This window comes from Neopelma chrysocephalum, unplaced genomic scaffold, assembly GCF_003984885.1.
Source record: "Neopelma chrysocephalum unplaced genomic scaffold, ASM398488v2 Primary Assembly neopelma1_45, whole genome shotgun sequence".
Classification (NCBI taxonomy): domain Eukaryota; kingdom Metazoa; phylum Chordata; class Aves; order Passeriformes; family Pipridae; genus Neopelma; species Neopelma chrysocephalum.
In genome coordinates this window covers 3227788-3250359 of record NW_020897704.1, presented here as the reverse complement: position 1 = coordinate 3250359, position 22572 = coordinate 3227788, and positions in this window count along the sequence as shown.

Here is a 22572-nt window from a genome sequence, read left to right as displayed (position 1 = left end):
CTCCCAGTATCCCACGGGAGTACCCTAATCATCAAGATATTGGATATCCTAGTGTAAACTCCTCTAGGTATACAGTTGAAGCTATTTCTCTTTGTATAAATAATTAAACTGAATTTTGGAGCAGAAACTTGTAACCTGACTTTTCTATATCCCAGAGGAGAACACCAACCAACAAGCTGTACAATCAGGTTTGCACTTTCTCCTCTTTCTCAGTCCCACTGAATGTTCAATTATTTAATAGGGAGTGAAACAGTCTCAGCTGGCAATTTTGCTAATCATACTAGCTAATAGTCTGGATTTAACGATATTTCTTTGGACCTTTAACTGTTTCTTTTTTTTTAATAATTCAGCTGTCTTTATAAATTGGACAAAAAAGGAATTTTATGATCCTAAATAACACAATTTGGACCAAATGACAGTTTCCCCTAAAATCCAATCTCATGTAGCTCAGGACTGAGCCAGTAGGAGGGAGGAGACAAACAGTAGAAAAGATTTAGAACTTTCCCATAAGAATGTCTAAACCCACAGTGATTCTGAAATTGTGGAATAGTACCTTCAGTGGGGCCACAAATCAGGAAAGTAAGAAAATGGAGGCAGAAACTTATTTTAAAATATTGGTTTTTAAGACCAGGTGCTGTATTCAATACCTCTAAACATATGTATTGCAAGTACACTTCAATAATCTCAGATTTTTCATTGATTTATGTCTATTAATTATAGATAAATATGGGTGTATCTTGGTAGGAATGTCTAAAATATAAAAAGGATGTCTATGCAGTAAAACCTGTACATAAAAACAGGTGAAAAAAGAAGGCAGTAGCAAGCCTGAGTAAACAGAAAGAAGTACCCAAGACTACAGTTTTAAGCATTTGAGACTGATATGTAACTTTCCCAAAGAAGGTTAAGCTGGCTGGCAGCTTTATATGTATTGAATCTATGTGTAATTGTCTAATGTGCAAAAGCTTACCAAGCCTCTGATTGTGAAATATAGAGTACAAAGGATCAAATTTTATACATGGGTAAAAATAGAAATTATAGCTGTAGCAGGCTGAATTACTGTTCCTAACTTTTTGTGCTTTGGTCAGAAAAAAATGCCAGTACTATAAAGTGCCTAAATAAAAGGGAATTTGATATCAATTTTAGTTAGGGTCTATAGGAGTCAAGATCCTTTTGACAAAGTGACTTACTTATCCTCTCTCAAAAGAAGAAACAGCATAAACCACATTGCATTCCTACAGTGAAAATACATGAAAGATGAACAGTTTCATCTCAGATGTTCTAATGGAAATGAGACAGAAAAGGATATTGACTTGAGCTGAAAGGAGCAGACAGGTTTTCCAGAGGGGACTGTACTTACTTCAAACAACGCCAACAATTCTGAAAATCAAAGAGAAGACTGGAAATTAACAAATTATTATTATTATTATTTATAATAATAATATGTAATAATAAGTGTGTGGCGGAACAGCAGTTAGTGTTTCCTGAATTATCTTTAGACATATAGAATAGAACCATAGGTTTAGATGCTCAGTCACTGAGCTATCATTAGGAGGGAATGCTGATCTGGCAGTTTGCTTCAGTTACCTCGCACTACATCAGAACTCCTTTGGCTGTTTCAGGCACACCTGCAACAGGTTCTGACCAGATTCCCACTGAGTTCTCCGATATTTTGTCGCACAGCATCTTGGTCAGAAAGTTTAACAAGATAGAACATCAGTGGAAAAATAAAGAATACTTTGAAAGACACATGGCTATCTACCTAAAATAGTAAAGACACAAATCTCAAATATTGGGAAGGAGTAGGAGGAGGTGCTCCTGGCACTGCAGTCCACGATGAAGACCATGGTGAGAAAGGCTGTCCCCCTACAGCCTGTGAAGGTCCGCGTTTGACCAGATATCCGCACACAGCCTGTGGAGGTCCACTGTGGAGCAAATATCCACCTGCAGCCTGTGGGGGACTTCACACCAGGCCAGGTGGGTGCCTGAAGGAGGAAGCTCACAGTGGAGCAGGGTCCTGGTGGGACCTCTGGAGCCATGGTAAGAGGAGCCCACACTGAGTAGATTTGCTGGCAGTACTTGTGACCCTATGGGCGACCCACACGGGGCAGTTCATTAAGAACTGCAGCCACTGAAAGGGGCCCACACTGGAGAACTCCATGGAGATCTGTCCCCTGTGGCAGGTGCCCATGACTGTAAGTGCTGAATAACCTCCATGTCCTTATCCTGATCAACGAATCTTTTGTTATATTTTCTCTCCCCTGTCCAGCTCTGAAGGGGACTGATAGAGCGGCTTTGGTGAGCACCTGGCATCCAGTCAGTGTCAACCCACTATATCCAGTAAGAGAAAAGAATCTATGGTCAATAGTATAATAGGATTCTATAAAGAAATCATATCCCTTTCCACTTGTTTTCTTTGGGTTTTTTTCTTTTCTTTCTTTTTTTTTTTTTTAACTAGAATGTTCAAAGATATAAGCCCAAAACACGTTCGATTTAATTTTTATGGGAACTCCAAATGTTTAATGTTTAAACCTATAGGAAACGTCAGTTTACTAATGTATTGAGATGAAACTTCTCCAGCTCTTTTTGTTGCAATTTTTGACTTTTAATGACTGATCTAGGCTATTAAGACAGTTTTTGGAAAACAGGAACCAGCCAACTGCAAGAACATCAAATTCATAAATCATATTGCCTTGCCTATGTGAAGTCTGAGCTACTGCTGCAGTAACCAGAGAGTGTGTAATTTCCAGTAAGTTGCAAGGAAACAGGCTTATGTAAAAGCAACAAACTGCTCATTTACTTAAAGAATTTATGCTTCAGCCTGTCTGCCTTTCTTTTTTGGCCTCACATAATCAGACCTACTGAAGTCAGTGAATAATATGCCACTATTAAATTTTTGAGTCTATATTTTTATAGCTTAGATGCTTCCAGAGGCTTGAATGATGTAATTCCATCAGAATATATTTGTATCTGGACCATGCAATTTTCGATTCCCATTACAGGAGTATTTTTGAATTGTGTATGTGAATTTACTGCAAGGGTTGCTGTGGGAAGATGTCTGGGGTTAAAATTATAATAAACAGAAGTTATATTCGCATCCTAACAGAAGTTATAACAGTATGGAAATTATAGGATAAAATGCAGCTGCTACTCCCTGGATGGAATGCGGCTGGCATTCCACAATGATTCCCCATATATACAGTCTGCAATTGTAAGCACCTGCCAAAGGGGGTGGAATGGAGAGTGGAGCAGAGCGGAGACATTGTGGCCAGGCTTTGTGGAAATCCTTGCAGGGAGAGGAGCTTGATGGTACTTTGCAGCTGATAAACTGCATAGCACCTGTCAAACAAGGGAGACAGGAGATGATGTCTTGCTGCTGAGCCAACAATAGTGGCAAAATTAGGCAAAATTGTTCTCAGATGAACTTGGTTCATTAAAGCCTAATTGTAATAGTAACACACACCTCCATGCCAAAGTTATCTACTTGCAAGGGACGACACCTCCCTGAGCATGTGCTCTATATTTTTTTGACTGTATCTTTAAAAGCAAAGTGAGACAATTTTACACCAATCAGCAACAAAGGTATTTATGACTAAAGTCACTCAAGCTCCAACTAAACATAAAGAAATGGTATAAAAATAAGTCAAGAGTGGGGGGGGAAATGAGGAAAGACTCCATCATAACTACTGGGATTGGTTGACAGGCCGAATATCTCTTCTCCCCCGTGGAGACACATTTGGGTAAGAACTGTACTCTAAGCATGCTGAATACTTGGGGATTAGAGCTTGTCTGTGTATTGCTTTAAATACATTTTTTTAGTCAGATACTATCACCAGCAATCTTTAAACCTTAATCTGTCACAATTTTGTATTAATAGAGTGTTATTCTGTAAGCTGTTAGTGATGGTCCTTCCTGGGCACTGGCTGTTGCTGACAGCAGGTATCACACTCAAATAAAGTGGGAAGACCTGCTGAGGGGTCTCCCTTACGCTGTTGGGTTAGCTGCATTAAAAGGGCAGTCAAATTTCTCTCCAATCCAGTGGGACTTTTTTGGTGAAGGGTTCTCATAATGGGATGCTGGCAGACTGGTTGGGCACAAAGGTCTCATTTTCCCTGGGACACTGACAGACAAATTAAACAATAAAGGTTGAGGTAAACTCCCCACACTAAGGGTCGAGGAAATCTCCCCTTTTCACGTGACAGAAACTTGGCATCAAGGACGAGATTGCCATGGACAGCCTGCTGCAAAAATACACGTGCCCCTTCCCAGACCGGGAAGGACTGGGCTCAAACATTTTGGAAGGACGAAGAGAAAGAAGTAGAATGCATTGAGCAATGTCAGGCTGAGCAGAAGTGTAAAAAAGGAAAAGGTATGATTTGTGCAGTTTTAGGAGCCTGTTTTTCTCGTGCACAACAAGAAGCTAAAAATTCACTTGCTTCTGAATGGATTTCTGATGTTGAGCATACTGTTTTGAAATTGGAAAATGATGTGTTGAAGTCATCATTAGCCTTTGAGAGTAACTTAGGAAAAAAACTGGAATTTTGAGTTGATAAACTTGTTGCTGAAAATGAGCTTCTTAAAGCTTAAAACTTCGCTTGCTGCAGGAGAGCTCAAAAAGAAACTTGCCAAAAAAACAACCTCCTGCTTCAGTTAGGTAGCTCCTGAAATCAGTGTCTTATCTGGATACTGAGACTTGGAATGGGGATATTTGGAGTAATAGTGATGATGAAGAATGTGTGAGGATCTTGGATTCCAATTCTTGGAAGGTTTCCTTGCGGTCATTAGTTAAAACCAAAACTACGGTTGATAGTGATGATGAGACTCATACCACGATGTGTACAATCCCTTGGATGCCAGCTGAGTCATTAAAATTACAAGAAAAATATTCTAGGTGTCCAGGTGAATCTGAAGTTGAATATGTGTAATGAGTTTCTCTTACTGGAGATGTACCAAGTGTTGTTGAGTGAGAAGGAACCAAGAAACTACTGCAGCCCGGGAGTGCTTCTAATTTCCACATCAGGAAACCATGATTACTCCTTAACTGCATGGGCTGCGTACTAGGCAGGAGGTATGGACCCTCAGGAGAGAGGAGACCCGCTGGTAATCAAAACTAATGGTCTCTCTGAGTTGGCTGCATCAGTGCAGAAGGCAGTGTGCATACGGTCAATATATGATAGAGATCCTACAAGGAAATCTCCGATGCAAGCCCTCATTGATCTGGCGTGGTTAACCCCTCTCATTTGTCTGAGAGACTAAAGATGTCTGTTGCAGACATTCAGGACCACCTGCAAAATGACAGACACAATATTCACAGTTGCAGACGGGTTCAATGAGATCCCAGTCTCACTTGGGATGAGTTTGTACATAAAGTGGTTAGTTACGGTCACCATATGGGCTGGACTATTAAATCATCTGCAGAAAAGCTGCTGAACCACACATGGCAAGTTCCTCAGCTTGACACTTCATAGCCCAATTTTAATGAAATGTCTAAGGAAAGGCCCAAATTTGATTGAGAGGAATGACTTGCAGCATCAAGCTCAGGACCTGGGAGTATCTCAGTTTTGGTTGCATGGTGCCTCTAAGGATGTCCTCCATAAACTTATTCAATCTTTAATCGCAGTAAAGAAAAATAGTGGAAATAAAGCAAAACAGAAAGCTGGTATAGTCCTCTTTCAGACTCAGGAGAAATCTCTGCCTCAGGAAGAGCTCATACCTTCTGCACTGAGACAGAACTTAATTGAGTTGGCAGAATCCCCAGCAAAAAACTCATATCCCCAGGGAGGGCAGTGAGTCACAGACACTGACAGACTGGTTGGGCACAAGGGTCTCGGCTTTCCTGGGGCATTGATGGACAAACCAAATACTAAGGGTTGAGGAAATCTCCCCCCACTGAGGGTTGAGGAAGTCTCCCCTTTTCACATGACAGTTGTGTAACCTAAAACTAAATGAGCAGTTAGGTGAAAGGTTTCTTTTAGTATCATGTGAGGACTGAATGTTCAGTAAAGTACTGCAGTACTGTAGTTGCTTCTTCACCAGTGGGAGAGTCTGTCATTCAACTCATATTTCTCACAGGTCACCTATCTTTAAAACAAAAATATTACTTCATTCTCAAAATATAATGGAAATACATATTCAAGCATGCTATATAGGTACTCTCAGCCAGAGTAAACTGAGAACTAAAAAATGCTCCAGACTGAATAGGCTATGCCTAAAAGGAGCTTGAAAACAATTCAGCATAAATTGCTTTTGAAGCACATTTTTGGGTCAATTTGGGAGAGCAGAGCAACATAGATTGAGATACAGTTCTAGGGGGCTCACTGAAGGTTGAAATGCTGAAGCTAACCAAGAAATTAATTATGAAATACATAAGGAAGGGTGTTGTCACAGATCAGTGCAGAGTTAAAAAGAACAGTCTGATCTAGCTGTAAAAACGTTAGTTTGGGCGTTGACTGATATTGTATAGCGGTAGTCTTCCCATTGGGATCTATGAGAAGTGGGGTAAAATAATTTTGGAAAAATGCCATGAAGCACAGGTGTTCTTCAGCACTCAAACTACTTCATTCAGAGGTACCTAGGGTATCTCTGAACAACTTCAGTCTTAAAAAAACTAATTTAAAAATAAACCAAAATGCAGTCTCCTATGATTTGATTAGTCTGTTTATGGTGTTTTTTTCTTTATGAGAACATTTCTTTTTCAGCTGTTTGAAGTTACACTACATTGTTACTTTCTTTCTTATTTTTCGTGTTTACTTTGAGACTGGGCATCATATATGTGTCTTCCTCACTTAACTGGTGCTACAAGCTGCTACACAAATTTCTTGGAAGGGTGCTGTACAGTGAAAATACCACATCTTGTCTTCAAGAGCTAAATTGAAGACTTTGAAAGCCAAACCTTAAGTCCAGGTAAAATGTAGAAAAGAGGCATTATTAGAAGACATTCTGGATTATGTCTATACACAGGCTTGTTTTTGCACATTGTATAATATAAGCCCAAAATCTTCAGAGATCCAAGAGTCAACAGTTACCAGAATAAATATTTCCATCTCTGTTTGGGCTCATCTTTGGATATGGACATTGCCTTTGGTTATCTGTGCTTGTCACACTTGCTAAGTTCTCTGATGTGCTCTGCAAATACAACACAGTGTACATATTCATAATATACAAAAAGCCCACCATGAGTGCTGTCTACCTAAGTGACATTTCTTGCTGAGAGCAGGCTATCGCTGAACTGTCCTGGCTTCCTGCCTGTTTTTGTAGAAAGCTTTATTCAAAGGGATATGACTATAAAAGTTCTAAAGAGTTGGAGGTCTTGTCTACAGATGAAATTGAAATTTTCCTAGTCTGTTGCTGTAACTGCTGCCATCTTCCAAGTGACTTAGGCTAAGATGTCTGCGTTTTGGATGTGAATATAACAGCACTTGGGCACATGCTAACAGGTAAGTGGGATTGTAAAAAACCTGCAACACTCCTTGGTAAAAGACAGATATGGATATCATGTTACCTAGGTTTAAACACATTAGCTGTCCAAGTTGCTCATTGGCAAAATTAACCACAAAATTTTACATTATCTGTAGAAATGCAAAAAGATCTCCAGAGACATATTGTCAAGTCCCAGAGTCAGCACATATCCTAGATTTAATCCTAGATCTTTTCTGCATCTTGGTTGATGAAAGAGATGGTTTATATCTCATGGGCCTAGGAATGAAGCTTTTATGGCCAGGGAAAACTGACCACCTTATGTACTAAAAGGTTTTGTTTTTTTTTTAATATTGAAATAAATATTTTTTCCCTATTATATCTTAAGTTTAGGAGCAAAGATGCTTCCAACATTTTAATGACAGTCTTTTAATTGGTGTATTACCTGTTAATTGGTATATTTAGGTACATAGTATCATTATCTCACTATTTCTTTGTGTTCTCTGTCCTTCACAGAATTGTAGAACAATATAATCTTAGAATGGTTTGGGTTGGAAGGGACCTTAAAAGGACCTGTAGTGACAGGACAAGTGCAATGGTTTTGTTCTGAAAGAGGATAGATTTAGATTGGATATAAAGAAGACATTTTTTACAATAAAAATGGTGAGACACTGGAAAAGATTGTCCAGAGAAGTTGCAGTTGCTCCATACTTGAAAGTGTTTAATATCAGGTTGGACAGTGCTCTGAGCCATGAAGAGAGACACCTTCCACTAGACCAGGTTGCTCAGAGCACTGTCCAACATGATATTGTAAAAAAGGTCCTTCTCTGCCTTTCTTATAATTCCCTTTATATATTGAAAGACTGCAAAATTTTCTCCTCGGGCCTTCTCTTCTCCAGTCTGAACAATGCCAGTTCTCTTGGCCTTTCTTCATAGAAGAGGTGCTCCAGCCCGCTGATAATTTTCGTGGCCCTCCTCTGGACCTGTCCAAGGGGTTCATGCTTTTTATTGTTCTAGGGACCTGAACTGGAAGCAGTACTTCAACTGGGGAGTGAAGTAGAGGGGTAGAAGAGTGGCATATGGAGAGGGAGTACGGTCCTGTTTTCTGATTATATAGGCTTTTACAATGAAACAGGATATTTTTTGCCTCAAATACTTGGATCTCAGCTTATTGTGGCCTGTAGGTGCTACTGAAATACAAATAAATAACAACTGAGTTGTTAACACTTTTATACTTTGTTCAAGATATTTCATTGACCCAGCTAGTGACACATAAAGCAGCACAACAGCTTTAAGCTATGTTTATGCCAGAAATTAGTGATCCCATTAACATAATCAGTGCAGCCACCTTTCTCTGCAGCAGCTATGCCATCGGAGTCTCTTTAGTTACACAGATTGCAGCAGCAATAATAGGTAACTGCTGAAAAAGAGAAAAGGATTCACAAAGAATGATGAACCTCTGAGGTTACGGGAAAGTGGTTAACTGCTTAAGAGGAAACATGGATGGCAAATGGGAAGTGAAGTGACATTTCTGCCGCTTATCTGGTAAAACATTACAGGGCAATGTTTGATTTAGAACTTGTTCTTATCTGATTTTTAATTTTTTTTTCTCAAATTTTCTCTTTGATATTTTTTCTTTCTTCTAGCGTTATGTGGATGTCATCATTGATACTGTGATATGTGTGTTCAAAGCCTGTGATAAAGTATATTTGTAAAAATACTTCAAAACACATCAACAAAAATAAATGGATTTTCTATGGAAACTTTGACCTCAAGCTTGTGTCATTTCCTGACAGTCCGGTTTCTTTTTTTAAACTGAAAATGTTTCAGCCTTCTCCTCTTGAGCTTTGAGTTCCTGCTGTTGTCAGAGGGCATAGTCAGGACGGGTACAGAGACATGACTTTTGCATTAAGGAAGGCTGCTTTTGAAGTATAGTCACCTTTTCACAAGGTCCAGCTGCTCCTCATTATGCAAGGACACAGTTTAGGTTAGATTATCCAGTCCTTCCCTATCAACATAAGGCAGAAGACACTCTCTACTGGCTGCTTCCCAAGATAATATTTTACTGCGCCAAAGAGTTGACACAGGCCTTATGTGGTGGGATGAAGTGGAATCACGACTCCCATCAGAGTTAATAGGAGTTTTACCATTTTCCTGACTAAACATAACATTTCATGAAAAGATTTTGGGGCTTTTTTTTTCCCGATAACTTGTTATTTTAGGTAACAATCTGTCTTGTTTCTGCACTTCTTCCTGTGAGAACACACATTTTATTACACTTACAAGAACAACAATAACAAAAAAGTTTTAGTGGCTACTTTAAAAATATAAACTTGAGTTTTCAAAGTGAAATTAATAAGTATTCTTTTGTAAATGTACATGTGTACATGCTTTGTCTGAGTTTGGCAAAACAAGGAACAAGGATGAAAAACATTACACAATAATAAAAAAAAATCCATTTTCAAAAATTCTAAAATCAAAATGCTGTTAATACACCACAAGGCTCAGTCCCCATCAGTGACAGGAGAAAGTACCCCTGGAAAATTGGCAGCTACAGCCTTCTCTGCAGCCTTCACTGCAGGTGTGGTGCCCTGAGCAGTGGCACAGGCTGGGGCAGGTTACCTGGGGAGCCACTGTGATGAAAAGGACCTGGGTGTGCTCATGGGCAGTGGGATGAGCATGAGACAGCTGTGCCTTGGCAGCAAAAGTGGCCAAGAGCTACTGGAGTTGTCAGTAGGTCAAATTGAGGAATATTATCCTGTTTTACTGTTTTGCTTTTTTGTCTGAACAAGTGAAAAAAAAACATAGGGGCAGAGTAAAAAAAAACATAGGGAGAGGGTAAATAACCTTCTGATATCTACAAGTAGGTAACCAAAGAGATAGAGCCAGGCTTTCTACTAAGGTATCCAATGAAAGAATGAGAGTCAGTGAACATAAATTGAAACAGAAGATGTTCTGACAGCCTAGCTATGAAAAACCAAATCAACTAACCAAAACGAAACAAAACAACATCACTATCAGATTTATTAAGCATTTGCATAGCTTGTCCAGGGAATCTGAGTTCTTTGAGTAACTTGAGACTCTACTGAAAAAACATCCTAAATCTCATGTTTGAATTTAATGTTGACTCTGTTTTGTGAAAGAAGGTGGACTAGGTGACTTCTCAAGATTCAAATATGAATGATTCAGTGATTCTATAGTTTTTATGGCTGTTCAATAAAACCAATTTGACTCAGTAGTATGGAATGTCAGAATGTGCTGGTATTCTGAATGATTATCAAAATATAAGCTGAAGGAAGTCGATGAAAGTTGGATGTGTTTATCTTCAGGAATAGCTGAGCCTAATAAAGCAGCATTTATCAATAAGCCTCAGGCAACATGGCATTTTTTTAATATAAATATTTTATCTCTTCTGTCACCTTTGCCTGAGATGTTTCAATTCAACTAAAATTGAGAATTTGATTTTCATTTCCTCTTCTCAAAAAGATTATATATGACTTCCTTCAAGTTTAAGCTGATTTCTTATAGTCTGTTTAGATGTAAGGCAACTCATTCTTGACATTATACAAACCAAATTAAATTTATGCTGTCAGTAGTCTTTGAAGTGTCAGGTTTACTAATATCTCCATGTGTTTGCAGAATAAGTCTTTTGATTAATTTTAGAATCCTGAGTAAGCCTATATCATGCCAAATGCTACTGTGATGTCATACCTACCTATACGCTTATGGTGTTCAGATAAATATTCAGATAAATATTTCAGTTGCAAGACTGAAAACCAGCCTTTTTTTCTTTTATGGACTTTACATAAAGCAGGGTGAAACACACAAATATGTAAACACAACGGGCTGAGCTGAGATCTAGACCCAACACCTGAGCCCATTCTATGAGTTTTCACCTATCTCATCTGAACTGGGAGATGAATTGACATTGCTTGAATCTCTTTCCCTCAGGTACATTGAGGCACATTACATCACTTTTAGTTCCCAGACTCATCTCCTTTGCTCTGAACTCAAATCTCTGGACATCCTCTGGACCTGGGTCATCACTTACCATATTTGTGTCTGTTGATGGACCCTGTTACCAGCATCTAGGTGCTGCCTGCTGTGCCCATACCTCATGGGACTGTGCTCCTTGGTGAGGGCACAGGCCAAGCTGGGTTTGACCAGTTCTCCTGGAGCTGCTGCTCCCCAGCAACCAAATCCTAATTAAGTAACATGCCCCGGGTGGTGGCTAAAAGAGCCCATGAGGTCAGTTCTCAACAGTTATCACAGTGCAGATGATTCACAGCTAAACAAATAAAAATAGAACATATTTTTGATATCAGGGGATTTCTTCTTTTTTCTTTCCATCAGAGACTGTGTCCAATATTTTTGACACTAGTCATAAGTGAATGTTTAGGAAAAAGTGGAGGACAAAGCAAGCAGATGCTTCTTCCAATATATGCTTTTAAAATTTGTGCCTGAAGTGCTTGAGAAAAAGGTTTCTCTGAACATCCTCAACGAATTTGTCCAATCAATTTTTGAACCCAAGTAAAATTTTCATGCCTACAATGTCTTGTTATAATGAACTCCAGAGCTGAAGAAAGGGCACCTTTTGTTTTCAATGTCATGGAAAATATGATTTGATTCTTGCCTACTTTTGGAGAAACTGGGAATAATTAATTTCTCTCTACCTTCTCTCTGCAACTGAGACTTCTATATATTTCTTTTCTGACAAACAAGGCCAAAGAATCAGTCTGCATAACTTCTATTTGCATGGAACTTGCTCTAGCACTGAAGTCATCCCAGCTCCTTTCAGTTAAAGCCTTCTATGGTTATATCTTTCTAACAATAGAGATTAACTGTCAAATACTTAAATATGTGATTAATTTATGTACTGGCATAAGGATGTTTCTGTCTTGCTGTAATACCTGCACAGTATTTCCTGGGGTTTATTTGTTTGCTTGCTTGTTTGTTTTTCTTTATTGATATTGAATAGACTTCAAAGTGTTATTATAATTTTTCTTTCTTTTTTTTTTTCCTAAGGAGGCAATACCTAGTTCAGAATACTTTTTCCTCATATGCTTTACTTGTAAGTTATTTGCACTGAATGTCACCTGCATAATAGGGATAATTATTAGAAGATCTTTCTACAGATCCTCGTGGCCATCACCAAACTTTATAGACCTGTAATTCCTCACCATTTTCTAGTCCTTTTATGTGGCCTAGTGGTTAGCATGCAGGACTCTCACCTCTGCAACCCAGGTTCGAATCCAGCCAGTTCCCCGGGCAGATGGAGCCCGTTAGCCCTGTGAGGCCATCCATCTATGAGAAGGTCACTCTAAACAAACCTACGTCCTGAGGACCTCACTGCCATTGTCCAAGCTTGCTTGGCCCCGGCAGATGAACCTTAGGATTAAAGGGTGGGCTCAGTTCAGCGCAGGCTGTGTCTCACCTAAAAAATCCATTGCGCAGGCTGGAAAGGTAAAAGACCTTTCCCCAAATCTTCGTTCGCGAAGACTGGCCATTATTATTATTATTATTATAAATACGTGTGAAACAAGGCTGCGTTCTCGCTCCTACCCTATTCACAATCTTTTTCAGCATGATGCTCCAAAGGGCCTCGGCAGACCTCGATGATCAGGACGGTATCTACATTCGATATCGTACTGATGGAAGCCTATTCAACCTAAGGCGACTGAAGGCCCACACCAAGACCCTAAACCATCTTGTCCGGGAGCTGCTTTATGCTGATGACGCTGCCCTTGTTGCCCACACAGAAGCAGCCCTGCAGCGTTTAACATCCTGTTTTGCAGATGCTGCTGAGCTCTTTGGGCTGGAAGTCAGCTTAAAGAAGACTGAAGTTCTCCATCAACCTGCACCTCAGGAAGTCCTCCATCATCCCCACATCACCATCAGCCAGTCAGAACTCAAATCAGTCCAACAGTTTAATTACTTAGGCAGCCTCATCTCCTCAGATGGTAAGATCGACGGGGAGATAGATAATAGGTTAGCGAAGGCATATAGTGCCTTTGGAAAACTCCATAAAAGAGTATGGCATAATAAACACTTGAAGAAAAGTACCAAGATTAGTGTTTACAGAGCCATAGTGCTGTCTACTCTTTTATATGGTTCTGAATCATGGGTCATCTACCGCCACCACCTGCGTCTCCTAGAACGCTTCCATCAACGCTGCCTCCATACAATCCTGAACATCCGCTGGTCAGATTATGTGACCAATACATCTGTTCTAGAACAGACAACAATCACAAGTATTGAGGCCATGTTACTGAGAACACAGCTGCGATGGGCAGGGCACATCTCCAGGATGAAGGACCACCGCCTCCCTAAGATCCTGCTTTATGGTGAACTTGCCTCCGGCTGCCGCAAGAGAGGAGCTCCGAAGAAAAGATACAAGGACTCCCTGAAGCAACAACTCAGCCTCGGGCATATTGATCACCATAACTGGTCTACTCTGGCCTCCAATCGGGAGGCCTGGAGACAGACCATTTATAACGCTGCTGATGCTTTTGAGAAGGCACGCAGGATCACTCTTGAGGAGAAAAGACAACGCAGAAAGAATCGAGCCTTGCAGAATATACCATCTAAGGAGTCTTTCTGCTGTGTCTTTTGCAACCGGACGTGTCTATCTCGTATTGGCCTTTTTAGCCACCAACGTGCTTGCATGAAAAATGGGTAGAGCCCTTCCCAAATCTTCGTTCGCGAAGCCTAGCCATGATGATGAAATAAATACGTTATTCTTTTCTATCCAATGCTTCTTGAACCAGGTGTAATATGAAGATGATAATTTCTCTTAAGATTGGTTTTTATGGGTAAAGGAAAATTAATAATGAGGACTAACATGAAGCTAAACAGCAAGTAAATGTAGTAGGTCTATAATAGGCTGTTTTAGTTAGTGTTTTTATGAACTAAAGTATGAGGAATATATTAAAATATTTAAAGTTATGATAAATGGGCTTATTCACAGAAACCCGTAGTTAAATATCTCCTACCATGAGAAGTACTTATAATTATTGTGGTGCTTTCCAAATACAATATCTAAAGTTATCTTGTTAGTAAAAAATTTATTATCAGCAGTGGACAGTTCACACATACTTTGATAACTTTCTCCTGATGAGTGAAAGGACTTCTTTTTCTTGCAAGGATTTTAAAAAACACTTTAAACACTTTTAAGTCAATAGACAGACCATCTCATTGGTTGGAGTGATAGAAGTACGTAAAAGTGTATGGCAGTTTAGCTCATTCCTAAAGCTGAAGTGCAGTGGGCACATTTCTTAGAGATGTAAGAATAATGTCTTACTCAGCTTTTCAACATTTCTTATTGTTTAATGTAAAACCTTCTTTGCTTATGTCAGTGACTGCTTACCTGAAGTATCTAATTCTTCATTGTATTGAGATCCTAGATACCTAATTTAGCGCTTAATATTATGAAACCTAGACCATGTAGCACGCCCAACCTAAATTTCTTAGTACTTTGGAATAGAAAAGAATTTCTAAAACAGAATATCAGCAAGTATTTCCACAAGGGGACATTCATCCTTGTTAAGGAGAAAATACTGTTATGAAATACCTTGAGAATATCTTAAGCCTCAAGTGGTCCAATTAGGGTTGCAATTACAAGATGAAAGAAAAAGAAAACAACCTAGTGGAAACAATCATGATAAATGCATATCTCATTTAAGATTTTTTGCATTGTCTTATTTCTAAAGTAAATATAAATAACATGTAATCATGGAAATGTAGGAAGATGTGTAGAGAAATTAAATGTAATTTGCAAATGTGGTGACACAATCCTGTTGTGGTACCAGAAGGAAGTGGAGACCAAGTTGGTTTGTATCTTTTAGAGTTAAAAATAACTTCAAGAATCATAGAATCATAGAATGTCTTGTTTTGGAAGGGACCTTAAAGATCATTTAGTTCAACCACCCTGCCCCAGGCAGGGATTCCACCCACTAGATCAAGTTGCTCAGGGCCCCATCCAACCTAGCCTTGAACACTTCCAGGAATGGGGCATCCCCAATTTCTCTGGGCAACCTGTTTCAGTGCCTTACTACTATCTGAGTAATGAATTCTTCCTAACATCTAATCTAAACCTCTTTCAGTTTAAAACCATTCCTCCTTGTCCTATCGCTATCTGCCTGTGTAAAAGGTCACTCTTCCTCTCTCTTATAAGCCCATTTTAAATACTGGAAGGCCACAATGAGGTCTCCTCACAGCCTTCTCTTCTCCAGGCTGAAGAATGCCAACTCCCTCATCATCATCAAACAGTTCTTGTGTTTTAATTGTTTGCAATACAATTTCTTTGAATTTCTACTAACTTTAGTCATCTTTCTCTAGAGTACTTTTTCTTGGACTGGGAAAACAGACCAGTTGATAATATATCATATTTCTTGCCTTTCTGCCTTTGCAATTATGTGGGTTAAAACCAGTTTAATGAGAATGTTAGTTCAAATTTCATCCATAAATCAAATAGCATCCAAAGTTTTGATAAGTTCAGAATTATGTCACTTCTTTTTAGTGTTAATATAATACAATACTGATGCATCATCATGGTGCATCATCCCATGCTTCTCTGCAACTTGCAGTTGCCTAGAGCAACCCACAGAAGGCCTGAAGACAGACCATAATTTTCTATACTTCTGAGGCTATCTTAGGAAAAGATCTCTGCTCTGAAAACCTATTTCTCTTAAAATGTCTTTCATTAGAATTGAATGGCAAATTTCATTAAATGTCTTTCATTAGAATTGAATGGTTAGTTTCATTATGCATTCCCAATACTTACCTGAATTCCTCTCCATCTAGATAGTTACCTACAGCAAAGGGTGCATTTGTTTAAAGTGATATCACTCTTTATCCTGAGTCACTACCTGGAATGCCCTTAGGATGCAAAGTTTGCTAATACAGATATCTCTTCTCCATTTACCTTCACTTTCATGAATGGTTCAGATGAAACCTAAAAAACAAACTTTTTTCCTAGAGCTTTTTCACTTTTTGTAGTTTATTCATTTTTTTACTTCTTTCTTTTTCTCTCACTTTGTGATTTCCTATTTCCGTATGTTTTCTCAAACTTCTTAGATACATTTGGCTGACAACATATAAACATGAAAACTGTTTATCTTTTCACATGAAAATTAGGAAAGAAAAGCAGGACTTTTCTGGTTTTTTTCCTCTCTTTTTTTTTTATTTTAATAGATAATGCCAAACCCTTTCAAAATAGAAGGCACAGCAGTTTGATTAGTCTTCTTATTTCTTTTAAACTTACTCTGATTTTTAAACATATTGTGACACTGGTAGCCTTTGCTGTTAGCACCAGTCCTTATTCTCAGGAGACGTCCAAAGAGCAACCTTTGGATTTTCAGGTTTCAAGATGATGGAAACCTATTTTCAATTTCCAAAGACAGAAGCTTGTGCAAAAAGTCTTTTAACTTCTTTAATAAGAGTTGTCAAAAATGAAAGGATATACATGGTGTTCAATTCTGATAAAGGTTTGACATCCCTGACACAGAAGTTTTAAAGTATCTTTAGAAAACAGACAGGAAAGAAACTGTTAAGGCAATGGCAGCATATCATGGACCAATTAAAAAAAAAAAAAAGCTAGAAAAAGAAATCACTTAGGCTTGCTTGTAAAGAAAACTGTATATTAGAGATAGAGATATTTTTACACTTTTTTTTTAATGTATGGAATGTGTTTCTTTGGAAGTTCACACTTGATTTAAATTACAGTGTTGGGTTTGCACATTTAAGCCGTAACATCCAGCAGTATGAGAAAACATTTCAGCAGATATAAGAATAGGAGCATACTATGTCAGTGAACAGTAGCTTCTGGGTATAAAAAGCAAGAAAACAAAAAATCTGAGTGGAGAAAGAGAGAATCCTAATTTAAATAAGAGTTAGTGTACAAATGTTAAAAATTAAAATCAAGCTTTCAATTTTGAAAATGAAATCTGTTTTTCACTTGGAGATGGATTGTTTAGAGTTGATCCCACAAACAGTCCAACGATAAATATCATAGTTATAGCACAGACACTTAAAAAAAAGTTTAGAAAGCTAGCTCTTGCCAGAGAGTTATAAAACTGAGAAAGAAAAAAAAATAACTACAGTTGAATAATTTTATAAACTTTCAAGACCTTCAATTTCCATCATACCTGAACATGTTGTTTCTTCTATACAGTTTGATTCAAGTGTTTCTGGAAAGCAAGAATCCTTTTTACCAGCTTTTGTGGACTTTGATTACTGGAACTGTTATGATGCTAAAACTCATGGATTAGTGTTGACTGTAAAACTTCATTGCCTATATGCACATTTTTAAACTAAAAACAATGAAATAGATTTTTTTAGAACCTGTAAGTTTATGAGTCCATGAATATGGAATATTCTTACAAATACATGATCCCATGATGCTCCATGTGAGTACACTCACTATTCATACATATTGATTTAATAATCCAGATAAACTGTTTCAGCATCTGTTATCTGTGAAGTGTTTGCAAATTGCAAAGTTTGATTGTGTGTTAGTGCTTAGATTTGTCATACTTTTTCTCCTTTTTTAGAGATTAACATTTTAGAAACAGTACACTTTGGAGGGTAAATAAAATTGGAAAAATTCTTCACCCTATAATAACGCTAAAAGAGTTCTCACAATCATCAATTCTTTTCAATCGCCATATGTTTGAATATTCAGTAACAACTGAGTGAATCTCTTCAATCATCATCATGGCTAGGCTTCGCGAATGAAGATTTGGGAAGGGCTCTAACCATATTTCTTGCAAGCGCGTTGGTGGCTAAAAAGGCCAATACGAGAAAGGTATGTCCGGTTGCAAAAGGCACAGCAGAAAGACTCCTTGGATGGTATATTCTGCAAGGCTCGATTCTTTCTGCATTGTCTTTTCTCCTCAAGGGTGATCCTGCGTGCTTTCTCAAAAGCATCAGCAGCGTTATAGATGGTGTGTCTCCAGACCTCCCGATTGGAGGCCAGAGTAGACCAGTTATGGTGATCAATATGCCCGAGGCTGAGTTGTTGCTTCAGGGAGTCCTTGTATCTTTTCTTCGGGGTGCCTGTCTTGCGGCAGCCAGTGGCAAGTTCACCATAGAGTAGGATCTTAGGGAGGCGGTGGTCCTTCATCCTGGAGATGTGCCCTGCCCAGTGCAGCTGCGTTCTCAGTAGCATGACCTCAATACTTGTGATTGCTTCCTGTTCTAGAACAGATGTATTGGTCACATAATCTGACCAGTGGATGTTTAGGATTGTATGGAGGCAGCGTTGATGGAAGCGTTCTAGGAGACGCAGGTGGTGGCGGTAGATGACCCATGATTCGGAACCATATAAGAGAGTAGACAGCACTATGGCTCTGTAAACACTGATCTTGGTACTTTTCTTCAAGTGTTTATTATGCCATACTCTTTTATGGAGTTTTCCAAAAGCACTACTTGCCTTCACTAACCTGTTGTCTATCCCCCTGTCAATCTTACCATCTGAGGAGATGAGGCTACCTAGGGAATTGAACTGCTGGACTGATTTGAGATCTGATTGGCCAATGGTGATGTGGGGATGATGGAGGACTTCCTGAGGTACAGGTTGATGAAGAGCTTCTATCTTCTTTAAGCTGACTTCCAGCCCAAAGAGCTCAGCAGCATCTGCAAAGCAGGATGTTAAACGCTGCAGGGCTGCTTCTGTGTGGGCAACAAGGGCAGCGTCATCAGCATAAAGCAGCTCCCAGACAAGATGGTTTAAGGTCTTGGTGTGGGCCTTCAGTCGCCTTAGGTTGAATAGGCTTCCATCAGTACGATATCGAATGTAGATACCATCCTGATCATCGAGGTCTGCTGTGGCCCTTTGGAGCATCATACTGAAAAAGACTGTGAATAGGGTAGGAGAGAGAACGCAGCCTTGTTTCACACCATTCTTTATTAGAAAGGGCTCAGAAAGTGTGTTGCCATATCTGACTTGACCGTGCTGATCCTCATGAAGAGAGATGATCATTTTAAGGAACTTGGGGGGACAACCTAAACGTTCCAAAATCTGCCAGAGACCTTTTCTGCTCACAGTATCAAAAGCCTTGGTGAGGTTGACATAGAGACCTTTGTTCTGTTCCCTACACTTCTCTTGCAGTTGTCTGAGAACAAATATCATGTCTGTGGTACTCCTGTTGGCTCTGAAACCACACTGACTTTCAGGTAGAATTCCTTCTGCTATAGCGGGTATTAATCTGTTCAGGAGTATTTTTGCCAGGATTTTGCCAGCAATGGAGAGCAGAGTAATACCACGGTAATTTGAGCAGTCTGATTTAGTACCTTTCTTCTTATACAAGGTGATGATAACTGCATCACGAAGGTCTGAAGGTAGTTTGCCTAGTTCCCAACAGCGCACCACAAGCTCATGAAATTTAGCATGGAGTGCAAGGCCCCCATGTTTCCAGACTTCGGGTGGAATTCCATCAACTCCAGCTGCCTTGCCGATTTTCACCTGCTGTATGGCCTTGAGGGTTTCTCCTGAAGTGGGGGCAGTATCCAATTCGTATTTCACCGGTTGTTGTGTGATGGACTGAGTTGCTGAGTCTTGGACTACACGATTGGTACTGAAAAGAGTTTGAAAGTGTTCAGACCATCTATTCAGAATGGAGGTTTTATCTGTCAGAAGCATTTGACCATCTGCACTGAGTAGTGGGCTTTGGACTTGGAATCTCTTCAATAACGGTAGATAAAATTGAATTTATTTCTGATGTATAAATCTTATTGCCACCCCCAACAAATCTGAATATTTTAATAAATATATGCTATTAATTTCCTAAATTATATTTTTATCATTAATTCTTTGCAAACTTTTTCTTCTTGCTATGTAGATCTTGCAAAGAACTTCAGTAGAATAGACTTGAGAAGTATTTTAACAGTAAGGCAGACACATACCGACTATTATAATCTGCTGAAAAAGTCCTGGTTTTGTTGAAGCTATCTCTATACCCACATTGAGTTGGTCAATGTTTGGTTCAAAAAATGAGGAAGAATTACAAATTTCTCCATTCTTTAACTTAGGCATTTTTAAAGTGAGACTTTTAAATTATTTATTTTGAAATAAATATATTTTACCATTTTTGTTGAGGCAATATATTTTTTAATAAACATAAGCAACAAAAAATCTATTCTTTAATCTAAAATATTTCCAGTTAACCATCAAAGTTACAGCAGTACAAAATGCTGTAAGTCATACGTGCATATTGGGTATAACTTGTCCTCATATAAACCCATACATTTTTGATCTGCCCTCTTTTCGAAAGCATAAATCGCTGAAGACAAATGCCTACATTTTCTGCTTGAAGCTAGTTCTATTGCATTACATTTCCTACCCAGTCAGCGTGCCTTTCATCTTCCTTTCACACAGGTCTCTCAAGTGAGTAGAAAATGTTGTTGATATTATAACACCTGCATTATACACTGAGCAAAGAATAAAACATTTCTGTGGTTCCCAGCTGCCACTGTAAAAGTGAAACTACTGAGGAAAATATATGTTGGCAACCTGCATGTCTCAAAAAATTAAAATATCAGAATAGACCAACTGAGTAATTGTTCTGTTTCATAATCAGGATCTAAAAATGCAGGTGATCTTAAAAAAAAAAAAAATTGTGCCAGAATACTTAAAGATAACAGGAAAGCTAAATAACAATTCTTTTATGGCACCAAGGGGATCTTAAAGCCTTGATTGCAAAGCTCATTTTTCTGTATATAGGTCTATAGGTTGTTGCCTTTTATTCATCTCAATTCAATTCAGCCATCCATTCTGATGAACAGACATGCACAGAAGCTCTCTATTTGGTAATGATTCATCTGTGTCATCTCACACAGAATCTCAGTACCACTTTATTTCCTGTGAACAATTTTATCATGTTTGCTCTTAGGTGAACTGTGATTCATGAGTGTCACCATTTCTTTTTCTTATTTTTCAGTTTAGCACCCTGTTAGTTGCACTTTTCAAAAGTGTAGCTGTGGTACAGTTTGTTCAGGCAGAGCAGTTTACTGCTGCAGGAGGCAGGTATACTGAGAAATACAGATCAAGAGTTTCACCTCTTTTCAGAAGAAATAAATAATGTCCAAGAAATGAGAGCAAACTGGAATCAGGTTAATAAATTTTCTTTCCTGAAAATCAAGGTTTCTGATTATGTGATTAGTAGAAGGACTGTGCTGAAGTTATTTGCTGGTGGAATTACTTAAAAGTGAAACTTCTATTGAATAAAAATGAGGGAGTTTATTCAATAAAATTAAGACATGTTTAAAATTAGGAAGATATTAAAATGAAAATATGTTAGTAATCAATCACACATGTTAGTCTAAATGCTTGTGATTACTCTTCTTTTTAGGGCCAGAACAGAAAAGTGATATTTTGAAAAAAATTCTCCCATGAATATACAAATGATTGGAATAAAAGCCAATAAATTCTGTTTTGTAAATTTCCTTGTATTCCCCAAGAGGCATTAATGGTCATTATTTATCTTTCAACATTCAGTCAAAGACCTCTAAAAAACTGATAGCCTTTTTTCTCTTTGCAAAGGAGATCTGAGAGCAGGATAAGAACAAATTGCACTCTGACCCTAGAAGAATTAAAAACCTTGTTAAATTATCTCTTCTGAGTAAATTTTCTCAGATGAAAAGAGAGGTTGTGATGCAAATTGACTGGTCATTATCGAGTGTGGTTATGGTCATACTCTAAACAATGAAAGTCTGGCTCTCAGCTAAGGTAGTAACTTTTAGGCAGGCTGCAATTACTGTGTACAGATAGGTGCTCGTATCATCCTCCCACTGCCCCTAAATAAACTATTAGCAGATGCTGCAGAAGTTTTTGTTTACATAAAATATATACCTTACTTAATGGCAGAGATGAATGACCCCACAGAAGCACAGTGAACAGTTTTGCTTTACCTTCAATTGTAACATTCAATTTACAGTAATTGCCTGCTTCCTAAGTTATCATTAGAGCTTACTACAAAAGAGTCTCCTTGAAATTCACTAAAGAAGGTATTTGTTCTGATTTATGTTTTTCTTAACAATTGAACTTAGAGAAAGCCGTTCTTGCATAATTTGAGGGGAGATTTTTTTTCCCTAATATATGGTTGAAGACATTTAGACATGGAGATAATAAAACAAGCATTGCCAAATTTGTGTTGATCTGTA